At 41.1% G+C, this 18,395-nt stretch overlaps 1 protein-coding gene across 3 annotated transcripts in view; it reads right to left on the bottom strand.

Moving 5' to 3' along the window:
• GREB1L (GREB1 like retinoic acid receptor coactivator) overlaps positions 1 to 18,060 on the bottom strand; it is a 211,239-nt gene extending 193,179 nt beyond the window's left edge. For all 3 annotated transcript variants that reach the window (XM_070747610.1, XM_070747613.1, XM_070747615.1), the window contains exon 1: positions 17,822 to 18,060. The gene's annotated coding sequence lies outside the window, so the exon portion shown is untranslated. The remainder of the gene's footprint in view (positions 1 to 17,821) is intronic.
• Between the last annotated feature and the right edge of the window lie 335 nt (positions 18,061 to 18,395).

The raw sequence follows: 18,395 nt of genomic DNA, 5'->3' as shown, positions 1-18,395 counted from the left end.
AACGTTAGCAATATTTCATCAAAGACAATCCAAATTTAAAAATACACTGAAAATTTAAAACAAAATACGTAGACCTCAAAATATGGTCTTGGGGACAAAAAATAAAAATAGGCCCACTTTTTTAAAAAAAAAAGTTATATATGCAAGGTAAGACCTGGACATGTTTTCTATTTTTTAATTTGGAATGCAATGAAACAAATCAACAATTGCCATGAAAGTGAAACCCACCTCCAAATCCTAAACCTGCTCTCCATCAGTGATGTCATCTGATTCTCAGGAAGGTGCTATTTCAAAGTACCAGGAGCGCTTTGAAGTAGCTCTTTCCTTTGAGACAATACCAGAATACATTCTCAGCAGGGAGTGCTTTTGCCAACTTGTTGCTGGGAACCAGCTTCAACTGTGGCTGTTGAAAAGGAACGTACAGGATGGCAGAGGCAGCTTCCCACGTACTTAAAAAGCTTAATGGGAACCTTACAGATGGCTGGAAAGTCTGATGGTTTGATATAAAGTTGCAAAAATTGAGTTCAATTTATTTTATTTATTGATTTGATTTGATTTGATTTGATTTGATTTGTATGCCGCTCCCCTCCGTAGACTCAGGGCAGCTAACAACAGTGACAAAAAACAGAATGTAAAAATCCAATACTACAACAGCTAAAAACCCTTGTTATAAAACCAATCATACATACAAACATACCATGCATAAATTGTAGAAGCCTAGGGGGAAGGAAGGATTATCTTAATTCCCCCATGCCTGACGGCAGAGGTGGGTTTTGAGGAGCTTACGAAAGGCAAGGAGGGTGGGGGCTATTCTGATCTCTGGGGGGAGTTGGTTCCAGAGGGTTGGGGCCGCCACAGAGAAGGCTCTTCCCCCGGGCCCTGCCAACCGACATTGTTTAGTTGACGGGACCCGGAGAACGCCCACTCTGTGGGACCTAACTGGTCGCTGGGATTCGTGTGGCAGAAGGCGGTCCCTGAGATAATCTGGCCCGGTGCCATGAAGGGCTTACATCTTCCTAAGTAGCAGATATTCAAACCTTAAGTATGACCACACTCCGTAGTTCTTAAATCCAAGTTGCTTCATGCAAACGTACATTGAGATTGGAAACTCATTTTATGCAAACCCGCTTTATTTTGCCATAAATCACAAATTAAATAGACTCTGGGCTCAAATGCACCAACAACGTTCAAGAGCTTCCACAAGCCAAGAAGATTAAGTCAATCAATTTTCTATGAGCACCAGAAGTTAATGAAGCTTCAGCTATCCTCAATGTACATGTGGTGAAGGGGAATCAAAAGGACTCACAATCAGAAATATTTTGGGGTGGAGGGAGGGTGAAGAAGGGAGACCAAATTCCTATATAAGCAGTCAATGTTCTATGTAACTTCAAAGAACTGGTAGAATGTGTTCTTGGTCACAAGCTGTGCCAAAAAGATAGACAGCTAGAGTTTGCTCCAAAATACAAAATGTTCTCTTCCAAATGTATACAGATAAATTAACCGGCCATCAAAACGTTTTTTGCAACATCTTTCTTACTGTCAATAATGGGAGGAAGGGAGAGAAATATTTTCTTTCTTTCTTTTTTGTTTATTTAAGAAACTTAGGGATTCTTTTTGGAAAAGTGAAAATGTACATTTATCATGAAAAACAAAGCACTGACACGTACTCCAAGCAAACATTTAGATCTGCAATAAATTGGTTGTCAGTGGGAGGAATAAAAGCTCAGTTTCTTCTGGATCTTTAAATCATAGGTATATAAATATTGCCACCCCTTCCCCCATACACACGCCCAGATTCCAATTTGCCTGTCAATTCTAGCCTCGATCTCCATTGCCATTTCTATTTTCTTTTTCAAACTGCAATATAATAATTCTGTCCTTGATGAAAAAACCCAGCTCTCAAAGAGCTTTTACATGTAAATCCTTGCTTAATGACCACCACTGGGGCTAGCAACTCTGGCACTAAGAAACACGGTCATAAGCAAGATATCACAGAACCATGACAAACACGACATCGTTTCCATTGTGATCATTTAGCAAGGGATCACATGATGCACAATTTTAATTCTGGTTTCTCCATTGAATCTGTTTATCATGCAAATGGTGATCATATGACCATAGGAGAATGAGATGGTTGCAATGTGCCTGAATTTTGATCAGATAACTGTGGTGATGCTGCGAAGCCCAGGCATAGTGTTACTTTTCAGTGCCATTGTAACTTCCAGTAGTCACTAAACATGGTAGTCATTCAGCAGTCATATTATTTCAGACATGTCTATGGGGGTAGTGCCATTCTGACTTTTTAAATCTCCCTTTGGATATCACAGTTTTATTTATATATATTTATATTGTTTTCAGGACAATTTTAAACATTTTTTTTTACTTTCTACTTCAGAATAGGGAAATTCTGGAAGTTGAAGTTCACCTAACTCAGGGGTAGGCAAAGTTGGCTCTTCTATGACTTGTGGACTTCAACTCCCAGAATTCCTGAGCCAATCATGCTAGCTCAGGAATTCTGGGAGTTGAAGTCCACATGTCAAAGAAGTGCCTACCCCTGACCTACCGTAGCTTAAAGATGCTAAGGCTGAGAAACACTGCTCTAGATATTTCCATCTTGAACAGTGTTCACATCTTGAACACATCTTGAATAATGCACTTCTTGTTTCCTAGTAGTCCACATGGCTTTGTTAGTATTCATTATGGAATCACCAACAGAATTAAAAGCAAATTGCAACAATGTCAAATACTGCCCTTACATATTAGCAATAGCATAGCACTTAAACCTATATACATAATACTTTACAGCCTTCTCTAAGCAGTTTACAGAATCAGCATATTGCCCACAACAATCTGGGTCTTTATTTTACCAACTTTGGAAAGATGGAAAGCTGAGTCAACCTTGAGCCAGTCAGGATTGAACTCATGGCCATGGGTTTCTAACATTCTAACCAGTGGGCCCACGGCCCAGTCTTTTTGGGTTCTAATGGCTGATGCAAATATGGAAGTCATGGTATTTTTGTGCTGCAAATTTAGAAGTCGTGATATTTTATCTTAAAGTCAGGAATCAAAAAATCCATTATAGAAGCAGAAATAAAATATCTGCTATTAAAAAAACTAATATAAAAGATAAATGATAAATGTATTCACAATAAAACATCTCTATAACTTACATTAAAACATCCATGGTAAGAACTAAAAAAATGCAAAAACTTTTTTAATGTTAATGCAAATTAAGAAAAAAAACCAATTAAACCAATACATTGTGTCCATAGCTTTAATAAAATAATAAAACTATAGTTTCTAGTTTTCAGAATTTCTTGTTTAACAATCCCAAAAACTGGTATCGCTGGTTTGCGCTCCAGAGCTAACCGACACACTGCAGGAAAGCAACAGTCAGAAGCAGCTTAGCAACTTTATAGTTCATAAAATCATATTCCAAAATGTCCTACCTGTTAACGACTACTTTACCTTCAACCGCAACAACACACGAGCACGAAATCGATTTAAACTAAATGTCAACCGCTCCAAACTTGACTGCAAAAAATACAACTTCAGCAACATAGTAATCAACGCCTGGAATGCACTACCTGATTCTGTGGTTTCTACTCCTACCCCAAAACCTTTAACCTTAGACTATCTACAATTGATCTCTCCTCCTTTCTAAGAGGTCTGTAAGGGGCGTGCATAAGCGCACCATTGTGCCTACTGTCCCTCTCCTATTGTCTACTTTTTATCGTTACTTATCTAATGTTTTATATGTACAAATTATCACCCTATAATTGTTTGATAAATAAATAAAATAAATAAAATAAATAAAATAAATAAATAAAATAAAATAAATAAAATAAATAAAATAAATAAAATAAATAAAATAAATAAAATAAATAAAATAAATAAAATAAATAAAATAAATAAAATAAATAAAATAAATAAAATAAATAAAATAAATAAAATAAATAAAATAAATAAAATAAATAAAATAAATAAAATAAATAAAATAAATAAAATAAATAAAATAAATAAAATAAATAAAATAAATAAAATAAATAAAATAAATAAAATAAATAAAATAAATAAAATAAATAAAATAAATAAAATAAATAAAATAAATAAATAACTTGCTAATCTCTACTAGACACAAAAGATTAGCTTTGCTAAGGAGAAAGGTGGTTCTATTCCTGAGCAAGAAAGACCACTCCTTGGGGATCTATGTTAAGTAACATGGTTTGTTGGCTTCGAGTGGTAATGAGATGGTGGAGTGCAATCAGAATGGGCATCTCACTTGCGCATTTCCCACTAACTTTAACTTTCCTCCTGGTGGATTCCCTCCAACCACCACAGCTAGAAGATCAAAGGACCACAGAGCAAGTAATTCAAGATTGTCTTCTCAAAATGTCTACCTGGACTTGACACTCATTAGTCAGGGCAGGAGAGCAAACCACCTCCCTGCTTTGCAAACTAAGGGACAGAAGCAGATACCAATTGCAGTGGCAATGTACCGCAATAATTGTTCAGAAACCTAACCAGGAAAGAAAATACCTGGCAGCAGCCCCAGCGCAGCCCTTGCCAGCTGCATCTTACGGCCTATTACCCCCATGCTAAGCACTTCAGAGCTGCAGGGGGTGGAGGGAGGGGGGGTGTAACAACGCCGCACAGACTGAACAACTCTCTTCCCAATCATGAAACCCAACAAGGCAGCTTTGTCTCTCACCTTCCATCCACAGGGGCCTTGCCAGACAGGTGAGGATTAAAAAGAGCTACATCTAGTTGTTGCAATTCAACAACACAAAACCCAAGTTCTCATGCACTAGTTAACGAAAACTGTAGCCACAGTGAAATGCTCCTCACCCCCACAAGTCTTTAAAGCAATACAGCTCTCCTAACTTAATAAATGTATGTGTAACGGCTTATAACATGTGGCCTTTTCTATTTTCTGCCTTTTTACTTTCTTGAGATATACATCTGAATGAAAGTGTTTCAGTGCTACAGCCCTCAAGCGAATTAATGAATTCTCATCAAGCCCTCCAACTTGGTCTTAAATGGAGACCCACTGGATTATGGTCTGATCCTGCTTTTTTGCAAATAACAAAGATTTGTACAAATATTTGCAAGCTTTCAGAATCAGTAAAGATTTTTTAAGAAATAGGATTTGGGAGAGATAGAGTTTTAAGCTACAGCCTTGAGCACATTTACTGAAGAATTTCTGAGTAATCACATTTTAGGAATCAGTTACGAAGGGCTTTCACACATGTCTGGTTCATGACTAACCCTAAGCCAGGCATGTTTTAATTACAGTTTGTTGACTTTTGGTATTATGAACCCAACACAAGAAAACACATTATGGCTCAGTATAATGTATGAATCCAGCCAATCCCCAATACACCAAAGTTAATAATCATGGAACTACCGTAAAAAGGACCTTGAAAATCTCTCCTGAAACATCAAATCTGCTAAGTTAATTGTTGCTCACAGCTCTTCTCATTTAAAACCTGCTATGCTTTCTTCCCAAAAAGAGGAAATATGAAGGTTATACAGTATTTATATCCTCATACTTAGGGACAGAGAGGAAATTATTAGATTACACTGTAATGGGAATTATTTAACCCAAACTTCCCAAACTTGATACAACATAAAATATTAAGTTATTTCTTAATTTTATAATGTAATTTGTAACTTAAAATGTACAGCATTGCATATATTAGAGAAAGCCTAAGATAAATACAGTTTGAAACTTTGTTTGAAAATAGGCGTATTCTGTATATTTAGAAATAAAAATTCAAAAATGCCCATACCACAAGAAAGGCAGACAAAAATACAAATTTTGGAAATTTGCATCTTTGTCTGCCTTTCTTATGGTGTGGACAACATAGTAAAAGAATTTAGGCATACAAATTTAATAAAACTAACTTCACAGATGAAATCTATGCGGTTCTCTGTGGAACATTCACTGACAGCCCTATTCAAATAAAGGCTAAATTCATTCACTACTACTGTCTGCATTAATTTACAGGAAAGATTTAGTTCAGAAAATTCATGCTGCAATAATCTTAAGCAAATATGCTGGAAATCTTAAATCCCAAAGTGAGCATAGTCAAACATGTATCTTGGACTTTAAAATCAATTTGGAACAATGAAAAGTAAGATACTGTGATGAGAGTAGCTAATTCAGTAACAGATATATACCTTGCAGCCTTTTAGCTGTACAGTACTTTAATTCCAACATAATACAGTATCATGTTGTATATATTCAAAAAGGTACTTGGTAAGATCACAACCCCTCCACCTTCACATTCTGGCAAGCAGGAGAATTTTAAAACAAACAGGTGCGCTAGTAAAAAAAAGACTGCATATCCAATAGCAAAACCCTTAGGCTATGAAAGCAAAATGATCTAGCTTTCCCAACCATTGCTGTAAATCCATTCAATTCAGTGATATTGTATTCCTCTTTAACGATCTATTATTAAACACTATCTCTAGCAATAGCACTTACCGGTATATACTGCTTTACAGTGCTCTCTAAATGGTTTACAGAATCAGTCTATTGCCCCCAATAATTTGGGTCTTCATTTTACCCATCTCGGAAGGATAGAAGTCTGAGTCAACCTTGAGCCTAGTGAGATCTGAACTGCCAAATTGCAGGCAGCCGGCAGGCAAGGAGGCAGAAGTAGCCTGCAGTACTGCATTCTAACCACTGCATCACTGTGAATTTTAGGAATGATACCAAAAAATTAAATGATAATTGATTTACTCTGATATACATAATCAACTCAGGGAGTACATTAATGTGAATTTTAATCTAGTTATTGAATCTACCTGGGGGAAAAATACCAAACACTTTTGAATCTGAATTGAACAACTGGTGAATAATTGAAATACAAGCCTCCTAGTTCTCATCCAGAAGCATTTTATTCCATGATTTCTACTATCACAAGATATAATCTGAACCATACAAAACTTCAAATGAAAAGGAAGAAAGAGACCTAACTCCTGCCCACTCCAAATGGTGGCATGAAAGCATCTAAGCACAGAAACTATAACTGACTTTTCCTGGCGAACTAGGCAGGGATAAACTAAGAATGCAGGGCTCAAGAGACTGAGAGTTCCCTATAAAGTTAGTGGAACCTTCGGCAATTGAAATCAGAAGCAGTGCACAAAGCTCCAGAACTTAATTTGATGGTACACATAGTCCTGGACTTACAGCAGTTCATGCCGCATGAATCCCAGCAACCAGTTAGGTCCCACAGAGTCGGTCTTCTGCAGGTCCCATCAACTAGACCAGACCTGGGCAAGGGGCTGTCTGTGACCGGCCCGCCCACTATCTGTGACCGGTCCGCGGAGGTTGGGGTCCGCTCCAATGCGAGGATGAAAGAGCTCACCGCGTCTGCCGGGACTCCTCTGGTTCCTGCTTTCCTGATGAATCATGAGGAAAGCAGAAACTGGAGGAGTCCCGGCAGATGCGGTGAGCTCTTTCATCCTCGCACTGGAGCGGACCTCAACCTCCTACCGAGAGCGGCTGAGCACAGAAACCATGCAAACACTCCAGCGCAGTGACTGTGGCGCACTGTGTTGCCGTAAAGCAAACAATTAGGGGTCTGTAGAGGAGGTCTGTGTGTTTAGGTCAGGCCAGGGTCTGAGTCTTTAGAGCGGTCAGTGCCGAAAAAATTCCCTAACTGTGAGCAGTATAGGAGTGGTACACAGATACCACGTGCTTCCTCCCATGTCCCCTGCAGCAGCTACTAGTGCTCTGTTCTTCTGACACTCGGGCAGAGAATCGGAGAATGCATATGAGCCGGGGTGGCGCAGCAGGTAGAGTGCTGTACTGCAGGCCACTGAAGCTGACTTGTAGATCTGAAGGTCAGCGGTTCAAATCTCATAACCGGCTCAAGGTTGACTCAGTCTTCCATCCTTCCAAGGTGGGTAAAATGAGGACCCGGATTGTGCGGGCAATAGTCTAGCTCTGTTAAAAAAGTGCTATTGCTAACATGTTGTAAGCCGCCCTGAGTCTAAGGACAAGGGCGGCATAAAAATTGAATAAATAAATAAATATGTATACTATATACTGTATACAGTATTGGGTAGAACTGAGTTAATTATATTAGTCCGGCCCTCTAAAACCATCCCAATTTCTTATGTGGCCCCATGGCAAAATTAATTGCCCACCCCTGATCTAGACAATGTCACTTGGCGGGACCTAGGGGAAGAGCCTTCTCTATGGGGGGGACCGGCTCTCTGGAATCAGCTCCCCCTGCACATTCGTACTGCCCCCACCCTCCTTGCCTTTCGTAAGAGTCTAAAGACTCAACTATGCCATCAGGCTTGGGGTCATTAGACACTATCCCCTGTCCGATGAATGTATGGTGTAAGGTTGCAGTTATGTGATGCCCATTTGTGGCCTTCTGACAAGCCAAGTCAATGGGGAGAAGCCATTGACTAACCATATTACTAACTTAACAAGTGCTGTAATTCACTTAACAACTATGGCAAGAGAGTTTGCCAAATGGAGCAAAACTCCCTTAACATCTATTTCACTTACCAAAAAAATTTGGGGCTCTATTGTGTTCGTACATCAAGGACCACCTGTACTTTGTGCAACAATTCACTTCATAACGCGTTCACCAGAGAATCAGTTTCAATACACCAACACAGAGACTACCTAATGTGCACTGCCTCACTACCCAGTTAACTGTTGAGAGAAAAAGGTATTTCTGATTAAATAACCTCAAGGTGACAGAAGCGTTTCCAGACCACAGTATACAATTGAGGTGTCATGGTAACAGAATAATCTGTTGTGATAACGAGCCTCTACAATGTTATGATGGATTTCCAAGAATCATATGCCTTTCTGTATCAGTTGTCTTAGAGGCTGTTGCGGCCCATTAGCAGCTCATGCAGCTGGTAGCAGAGCCCTCCTGAGAACAAGCCGATATGGTGATGCACCAGCGGCCTGTGCAGCTGGCACGCAAGTTGGACAGTGAGGAGGCTGGAGAGGACTTGGTGCCAAAGGCAGAGGTTCAGCCAGGGCCTTTGGAACCTCCAGCACCTCACATCAGTGATGAGGAAGAATAGACTCCTCCTCTTCTTAATGCAAGGGCATACAGAGCTGCCAAAAGGCAGGAATGGTTCTTCAGGAAGAAGTCTCCTCGGAAGTAAAGCTTGGGGCTAACTGGCCACTCCCCTAGTCTACATGACAAACTCTGCAAGGAAACAATGCTTGTTCGTTCAGGTGCCTCTGTGGTCTGAACACATTTGCACAACTTATCTGTTTTGGCTTTTTTTCACCGGACTGCTTCTAGGCATTTTGCCAACCCTTGTAATCTTCTTGAGATATCCAGGACTAATTGCTTAGACTTAACGTCTTTATGGACATGCTAGCTGTTAATGCCGTTTAATTAACAACTGGTTTTTCAAGAAAAGGTTGCTTTAACTTGTGTTTGTGTGTGTGTCAACTACTAAGCAAGATTATTGTCGTTAATTGAGTAAACATAGGTTTGAACAAGCTGCATGTTTGTTACGTTTTTTTCTGGTCCATAGCTGGAGCAGGACAGATGCTTCCCTCTGCTTAACACCAATATTCGGTTTTATCAGGATCAAGCTTCAAGAGACTCACCATAATCTTCCTGATAAAAATATCAGGATCACACTAGGAGACACACAGTCCCATTAAAAATCTGAACCCATTGAAACAGTGGTCAGTATCACCGATGAACAAATGATACTGCAACTCATGGAATCGAATCGTTCTCCCAATGGTCCCAATGTAAATTCTGAGCACAAAGAGAGATAGGATATCATGCAATATCCATGAAGGAGGAACCCAGGAGATGAGGAAAAGGTACCGAGTGTTACTAAGGTTCAGTCTTCCAAACAGTAATGAAGTAAGGCATCACCAAACATATGAGCTGTTTTCCCAATTTTCAAATCCAATATAGTGGTACCTCTACCTAAGAACGCCTTTACTTACGAACTTTTCTAGATAAGAACCGGGTGTTCAAGATTTTTTTGCCTCTTCTCAAGAACCATTTTCCACTTACAAACCAGAGCCTCCGAAACTGTAACCAGAAAAGGCAGGGAAAAGCCTCTGTGGGACCTCTCTAGGAATCTCCTGGGAGGAAACAGGGCTGGAAAAGGCAGGAAGAAGCCTCTGTGGGGCCTCTCTAGGAATCTCCTGGGAGGAAACAAGGCATCCATCCTCCATGTGGTTTCCCCAATCACACACATTATTTGCTTTTACATTGAATCCTATGGGAAAAATTGCTTCTTCTTACAAACTTCTACTTAAGAACCTGGTCACAGAACGAATTAAGTTCGTCAGTAGAGGTACCACTGTATTGTGTTATTATCTATACTTCAACATGTTAGTTCAAGTATAAGATCTCTGATGGTCATTTACATTTTAGTCATCCCTACTGAAATGGCTGCCACGTGTAAGCTATCTTTGAAGATCATCCAGAAGCTATGCTTGGTCCAAAACAGCACTGCAAGGAGATATGGGCACGCCTCAATATGCCTATGGACGACAATACTCTATGAGTTGTACTGTCTTCCTATTGGCTTCTAAGTGAATAAAATGTGCTGTAGAACCTACCTATGCAACACGACTAGGTTATTTGTGAGACCACCTTTTTCCATTGACATCTGCCCATCTCAAACTCAACCCGGATAAGACGGAGTGGCTGTGGGTTTTGCCTCCCAAGGACAATTCCATCTGTCCTTCCATTACCCTGGGGGGGGGGATTATTGACCCCCTCGGAGAGGGTCCGCAACTTGGGCGTCCTCCTCGATCCACAGCTCACATTAGAGAACCATCTTTCAGCTGTGGCGAGGGGGGCATTTGCCCAGGTTCGCCTGGTGCACCAGTTGCGGCCCTATCTGGATCGGGACTCACTGCTCACAGTCACTCATGCCCTCATCACCTCGAGGTTCGACTACTGTAATGCTCTCTACATGGGGTTACCTCTGAAAAGTGTTCGGAAACTCCAGATCGTGCAGAATGCAGCTGCGAGAGCAGTCATGGGCTTATCTAGGTATGCCCATGTTTCACCAACACTCCGCAGTCTGCATTGGTTGCCGATCAATTTCCGGTCACAATTCAAAGTGTTGGTTATGACCTTTAAAGCCCTTCATGGCATTGGTCCAGAATATCTCCGAGACCGCCTTGTGCCGCACGAATCCCAGCGACCGATTAGGTCCCACAGAGTGGGCCTTCTCCGGGTCCCGTCAACTAAACAATGTCGGTTGGCGGGCCCCAGGGGAAGAGCCTTCTCTGTCGCGGCCCCGGCCCTCTGGAACCAACTCCCCCCGGAGATTAGAACTGCCCCTACTCTCCTTGCCTTTCGTAAGCTCCTTAAAACCCACCTTTGTCATCAGGCATGGGGGAACTGAGACATTTCCCCCGGGCATATACAATTTATGAATGGTATGTTTGTTTGTATGTATGTTTGTTTAGTAAATGGGGTTTTAAAATATTTTAAACTACAATTTAGATTTGTTATGAATTGTTTTTTATTCTGTTGTGAGTCGCCCCAAGTCTGCGGAGAGAGGCGGCATACAAATCTAAATAATAAATAAAAAAATAAAATAAATGTTCCAACCAAGAGTGCATGCTTGGTCTCTTCTATGAAACAATGTAATCTAATGGGAGGCTAAGAGATATGCCTTTTCCATGTTGGTATCTATTTTCTGAAATGTTTTCTACCCCATTCCAGTAGTGAAATGCTACCAATTCAGCCCACCCACCCTTCCAGACGCCACCACCTTTTAAAAAATCCTCTGTGCATGCACAAAGCCTTCTGCGCATGCACAAGCGAAAAAGCTTGCACACGATTGGAGGGTAGGTTAAAAAGCATGAAGCATGCACTTCCATAGGAAAGGTAAGTATATTTCACTGTTGCCTTACTCCTTAGCCCAAGCATACAGTTAACTTTGACCTTGTAGCAGCAGCAGCGGCAAAGACTTTCCTTAGTCATATCAGTCAGGATAAGTGTCTATCAGAAATTTAATAAATCACTTAACAGTTAACTTAAAAACAATACCTGTTTTTTGCTTCTATATAATTTGGGGTTTTTTTTTTCTATTGGTCTTTTTTTTTTTTGCATCGTACCAATGAGATTGATACTGTACAAATTAGGCAGCCATATAAATGGCACATGTGTATGTATGCATGTAAGTATATATGAAATAAATTGCATTTCAGTGACAGATGAATTCAATGGAATTAATTCTAAGAAACAACTAAGAGTACTTTCACTTTATATTAAGTCCGAAAGAATTTTTTTTAAAAAATCATGCAGTAGAGAAATAAAATGCCGAATAAAAAGCAGAAGATAAAAGTCCACGTGAGTTTTAAAAATATCCTGAAAATTACCCGTTTGTGTGCTACCATAAAAAAAGATCTTCACAGCAGTAACCTCACAAGGAGTTGAGACTTAAAGAATGAGCTCAATATCTTAACGGTTCATGTGAACATCAGATTTAGGGGATGTTTCCTTCCTCCAGGTAGTTTCTACCTTGAAAAGGAATTCCTTGCTGTCAAGATCCAGCCAGTTATTTCCAACCAGCACATTTTCAGTCACTGAAATTCTTGCTGCAAACTATTGACCAACCAAGCTCTGGCCGCATACTGCAAATATACTACGACAAACAAAGGTAATTTTATCTGCAACATGCCTTGCAAGGCTATTACAATTGGTTTCCAAGGATAACTGAATCTGCCTGAAGGCCAAAATAAAATAGGATCTTTATATTTAGTACAAATTCCACTAAACGCAAACACACCCATTGCCAAGAACTACAACTTTACTGTTCTGCCCATTGTCACATAAGCTTCCCAATTGGTTCTAGTTAGAGTTTTTTAAAAATTGTTAAATTTTTCTCTAACTGGATTCCAGTTATTTTCCTTACTCACTAATTGCCCCAAAGTCCCTGGAGCGCTATGAAAGTAATACAGTTCTTACCAGTAAGGGGGGGGTGTCTATCAATGATCATATTGATTGCCTGGGTTCATTCCTGATTCGAAGGTCTGATAGAATTCAGCAGGAATCAAAAGTATTCCCATGTTAGCAACAAAAAAATAGCCAGGGCTGCTGGATCTATCTTGTACAAAGTGCAATACAGTATATCATCCAAAACAGTCCTTTGCTATTAGGCAGGATAAGGTCCCAGTAGTTTATTCTGTAACTTAGCAGGTTAACAAAACTAAAATGACTAAAATTGTAACAATGATTACACCCCCTCCCCAAAACAAAGAAATAAACCACCATCAACCACCACCACAATTCAGATTACAGAATGGGACAACCGGTGAAGGGCTACCAAAATTTTTACTACCACACTGTGGGCGTGGCTTATGCAGAACACTCTGCATTTTCGTTCAACATCTTTCAGTGCAAATTGGATGCTGTGGGGTGGAGCTCCATTTTTACTACCCCACTGCGCCCCCCCCCCCCCAAATACGGGCAATAGCCCACCCCAAGGACTACTCACCGTAGCCAACTTGCCACAGCCACCTCATCACAGGACAACTTGCTGTGGGACAATTCAACAATTCAATTTAATAGAATAGAATTCTTTATTTTCCAAGCGTGATTGGACACACAAGGAATTTGTCTTTGGTACATATGCTCTCAGTATACATAAAAGAAAATATATTTAATATAAAATATTTAATTATTTAAAATAGTTTTTAAAATATTTTAATCTTTATCATTCACATTTTATTTTGTTCCTCCTTTGGCCTCCTTTCTTTAATTATTCTATTTGACTATTTCTTTGGTATTAGTGTAACTTTTGTCCTGCGGAAAATTGTCCCATGGTGAGTTGGCCCATGGTGAACTGGCCATGATGAGATGTTGAAGACCCCCTTAGAGCTGTCATGGCAAACTTATGGCATGCGTGCTACAAATGGCACGTGGAGCCATATCTGACAGCACCTAAGGCAATGCCCTATGTCCACTCCCATCTTCAGGAGGACAGGTGGGAGGCCATTTTTTGCTCTCCCCAGGCTTCAGGAAAGCCTCTGGAGCCTGTGGATGTAGAAAAATGACATTTCTGAACTTCTAGTAGGACTGTTGGGCCCATTTTTCGCCATCCACAGGCCCCAGAGGCTTTCTTGAAGCCTAGGGAGGGTGAAAAATGATGAATGAGCTTACTGGAAGTGAGATCTTTGTTCATGTGCAGGGGGACATATGGGGGGTTGTGCATGCATGTATGGGGGGACGTCATTGCATTATGGGTATGGGCAGGTGCACTATCGTGTGTGGCTTCCCCTGCCCCTGGCCCCTGAAGGCCAGGAAATGGCCTGTTTATTGACTTCTGATGGGCCCAGTAGGCCCTCCCCAGGCTCCAGAGGCTTCCCTAGAGCCTGGGGAGCACGAAAATGCCCCCATTCTCTCCCCTGAGGCCCTCTGGAAGCCAAAAACACCCTCCTAGAGCCTCACATGAGCCAAAAATCAGCTGGTTGGTGCACATGTGTGTGCTGGAGCTAAGCTAGGGTAACGGCTTCCGTGCCAGAGATAAGGCTCCGTGTGCTTCCTGTGACACACATGCCATAGGTTTGCCGTCACTGATCTAGGCTATTCACCATTCATAGAAATCAAGGGAACACCTTAACCTAGGCTCAGAAACTGATGACAATGCACTGATCGTGCATTTCACAGCACTGTAAATTTCCCTTTCTTTTTTATCCCTAAATTCACTGTTAGTATTTAGAATGAATAGTCTGTTTCTTCCCCATCAAAAAGAAATATGAAAAAAGTGAAAAACAAAAATTGCCAGGTAGCAATAATTAAAGAACAGCAAATAAGAAATCTTAAAAAGAATAGTGCATGCAAACACCAATTAATGGCAATAAATATTCTCCAGGTCTGTAATTTTAAGCCTATTTAATTGAATGTAAACATCACTGAACTTCTTGTGGCTTAATAAGGGGTACTTACAACACAGTTAAAATTGCCAAATGGAAAAAAAAGTATCTTTGTGTTCCAAAGGATTTACTCTCAGATCACTTTGTGTTGTAAATTGGCTTCTCACATGTGTAAATCAAACAGCTGTATCAACAACCAGTTATTTTATAACAGTTTTACTTTATTTTTTTAAAAGCCACTGCCAGTGTAGGGTTTTTACCCTACACTGACAGCATTTTAAACAAAAAGTGATTAAGACTTGAATAAAATCCTTACTCAGAACTAATTTATTATGATTTATTCAATTATTACTCTATTTTTCCGAGGACACGTTTTAACTATATGCTTATCACAGTCTATATCTTGTAGAAACATCTACAAAATTGGAGGGTTTTGTCACAATTAGAAAACAGTGTTGCACCATAAACTTCATCTCTTCTGTATGTGTGGAATCACAATAGATGTACAAAAGGGGGGTGGGGGTGGAGCTTGTTTTACAACAGCATGATAATACCCTCATCATTCGCTCCCTTTTACAGGCCTGTGGATTCATACAACGCACAAGGCTAAAATGTGATTTGCTTGACTGTAGTATAATGCATTGTGGAACACCTGCTTTAGGCTACTACATATTCTCAGAATCATGACTAAACACAGTGTACAAATAATTATGTGAAAGACTGTGTTGTGACTCTCAAGCAACAATCACACTGCATTAAGCCATTGTTTCTTTAAACAATGTTTACTAAATAAATGACAAATGGCTACATTCACAATTTGATTTACTATATTATGTGACTTGCCCCTGCTCAGCCTTCCTCCAGAAACATACACAAGTGAGACTGAAGCAAATCATATTCTCAGGATTGTTTTAAACAGATGCAGCTTTAAACACTTTATTTGAAACCAATAAATGATCCTGCTTGCTGTGTCACCAACTTTTGTGGGATTTGCAGAAAATGGGGTATGAAAATATGGGTTAATATTTAAAAAAAATATATACCAGAATTATCTTCTTACATTTCACTAAGAAATAACTCACTGAAACACAGTCATCTTGATCCTAGTGTGCAATTAATGTAAGGTTCAAGTACCCCATGAAAATGCAATAAAACTGTAATCCAGTTAAGTGTGAGCAGGAGGATTGTACAAACATGCACAATACTTTTGGGCAAGGAATTTGCAAGAACAGACTTGTATAATTAGGGAAAATGCACTCCCCTTAAAATTATTATCTGTCTGTCTGTCTGTCTGTCTGTCTGTCTGTCTGTCTGTCTGTCTGTCTGTCTGTCTATCTATCTATCTATCTATCTATCTATCTATCTATCTATCTATCTATCTATTAGATTTGTACGCCGCCCTTCTCCGAAAACTCTGGCCGGCTCACAGAATAAATATAGAGAACAAATCTAATACATTAAAAAACTACAGCTAAACCCCCTATTTATTACTCAATCAGTACCCAAAATCAATCCAGCTACCCATAATTTGGATTTTACAACTTCCAACCAGTCTACCAATTCAGAAATTCACAGGTTATACACTGCTCAAAAAAATAAAGGGAACACTCAACGAGTCTTCGGAGAGGGGCGGCATACAAGTCCAAATAATAAATAAATAAATAAACACATCCTAGATCTGAATGAATGAAATATTCTCACTGGATACTTTTAAAAATAAAGGGAACACTCAACGAGTCTTCGGAGAGGGGCGGCATACAAGTCCAAATAATAAATAAATAAATAAATAAATAAATAAACAAACACATCCTAGATCTGAATGAATGAAATATTCTCACTGGATACTTTTTCTGTACAAAGTTGAATGTGGACAGTCCGTGTTGCTTCCTAAGTGGACAGTTTGCTTTCACAGAAGTTTGATTTATTTGAAGTTATATTGTGTTGTTTAAGTGTTCCCTTTATTTTTTATTTTTTTTTAGCAGTGTTTTGTTTTCTCCCATCTTTTGAATTAAACGATGGTGTCTGTGTGTGTCTATAGAAACTAACTTTTCCCAGCAAAGGTTGGGAAAAGGGGGGGGGGAGAATTCTCCCACGCAATTCCCCCATTTCATTTTCTCCTCCGGAGTGACAAGAGGCTGTCAACTGTCACCCCAGCAGCATCTCTTGCAAAAAAAAAAAAGGAACCCAACCAAAAACACCAGACGATGCAAAGTAGACGGCTCTCCACACACACCCCTCCCAAGGAAAGCCCACCTATGACAATCGTCCTTGGGCCAAAGCTTTCCCACTCGCCCCTTCTTTCCCGATCCTCGGGCTGCGCTGACAAGCCGAACGGCCCAGGGGCAGCCCTCGCGGTGGAGCTTCGTCTGGGCAGATGGCCGGCAAAGCCTCTTTTTTATTATCACTATTCCCGCCCCCCCCCCCCCCCCCCGCCCGGGCGAGGACAGGAGCGAAGGTTTCGGGCTCAAAGGAGTCCGCCGCCTCTCCGCGGATCTGACACGCGACACGCGAGTTTTCTTTTCCAAAGGGGGAAAAGGACCCAGCCAAGCCAAAAGCCAGGCCGAGATCTCCGCTCGGGTGCTTCCCTCTCTTCCATCCTCCCTTCTTTCCAACTGGGTCAAAAGACGACCCGACCAGCTCCGGAGGCGAAAGCAACTAACCCGCAGCACCTCCCGCCCCGGCGGAGGAAAAGAAAGGCAATTGGGACGGACCCGGGAACTCCGTTTCGCTGGGAAGGGCAATTTCGGAGCAGAATTGCTGGGACTCGGCCTGCGTTCCCGATAGGAGCGAGGAGAGGAGAATCAAGCCGCAGCCGCCGCCCCCCGCCTCAAAATCTCCACTCCCGTCCCCGCTTTAGCTATTTTTATTAGCTCCGGAGGGGTTTTTTCTCTCACCTCTCCCACATCCAAGAAGGCCCCGCCGCGGCTAAAAGCTCCGGGCGCTGCTGCTGCCGCTTCTTACCGTGCGGAGTCGGAAGGAGTTCGGGAGGCGAGCGCCGATCCCACGTCGCTTCTCCCTGCAGCCCGCTCCCCACCACCCCCAGGCAGCCTCCCTCCGCCGAAGTCGCCTAAAGCGCCCGCTGCTCCGCTTTCTCCCCTCTCGGTCGCCCGCTCGCAAGCGCTCTGGCTTGGCCGGAGGACGGAGAGGAGGGGCGGCCGAGCTGAGGGGTGGGGACTCCGCGACGAGGCCTTCCCCTTTACTCCGAAAGGAGAGAGGGGAGGAGGGGGGCGAGTGCCGTCCGGGCCGCGCAGTGGTTGGCGGATTAGGCTCGCTGCTCCGAATTTCACCTTCGCGGCGTTGGGGAGGTGGATGGGGCCCTCTTTTTTTCTTAGCGGCCCTTTCCTCTCACTGACGAGAAGTCCGCGTGTTTTGTTTTTTGTTTTTCCTTTCAGCGCTTCTGAAAAGACGCTGGCAGACCAATCAGTCACGCTGTGGCCTAGTCTGTATTGTATTAATTCAAACCTAGTCTGTATAATAATAATAATAATAATAATAATAATAATAATAATAATAATAATAATAATAATAATAATAA

This window comes from Erythrolamprus reginae, chromosome 3 (assembly GCF_031021105.1).
Source record: "Erythrolamprus reginae isolate rEryReg1 chromosome 3, rEryReg1.hap1, whole genome shotgun sequence".
NCBI classification, from domain to species: Eukaryota; Metazoa; Chordata; class Lepidosauria; order Squamata; family Dipsadidae; genus Erythrolamprus; species Erythrolamprus reginae.
The sequence above is the reverse complement of the archived record's forward strand: the minus strand, read 5'-3'. Positions and strand labels throughout refer to the sequence as shown.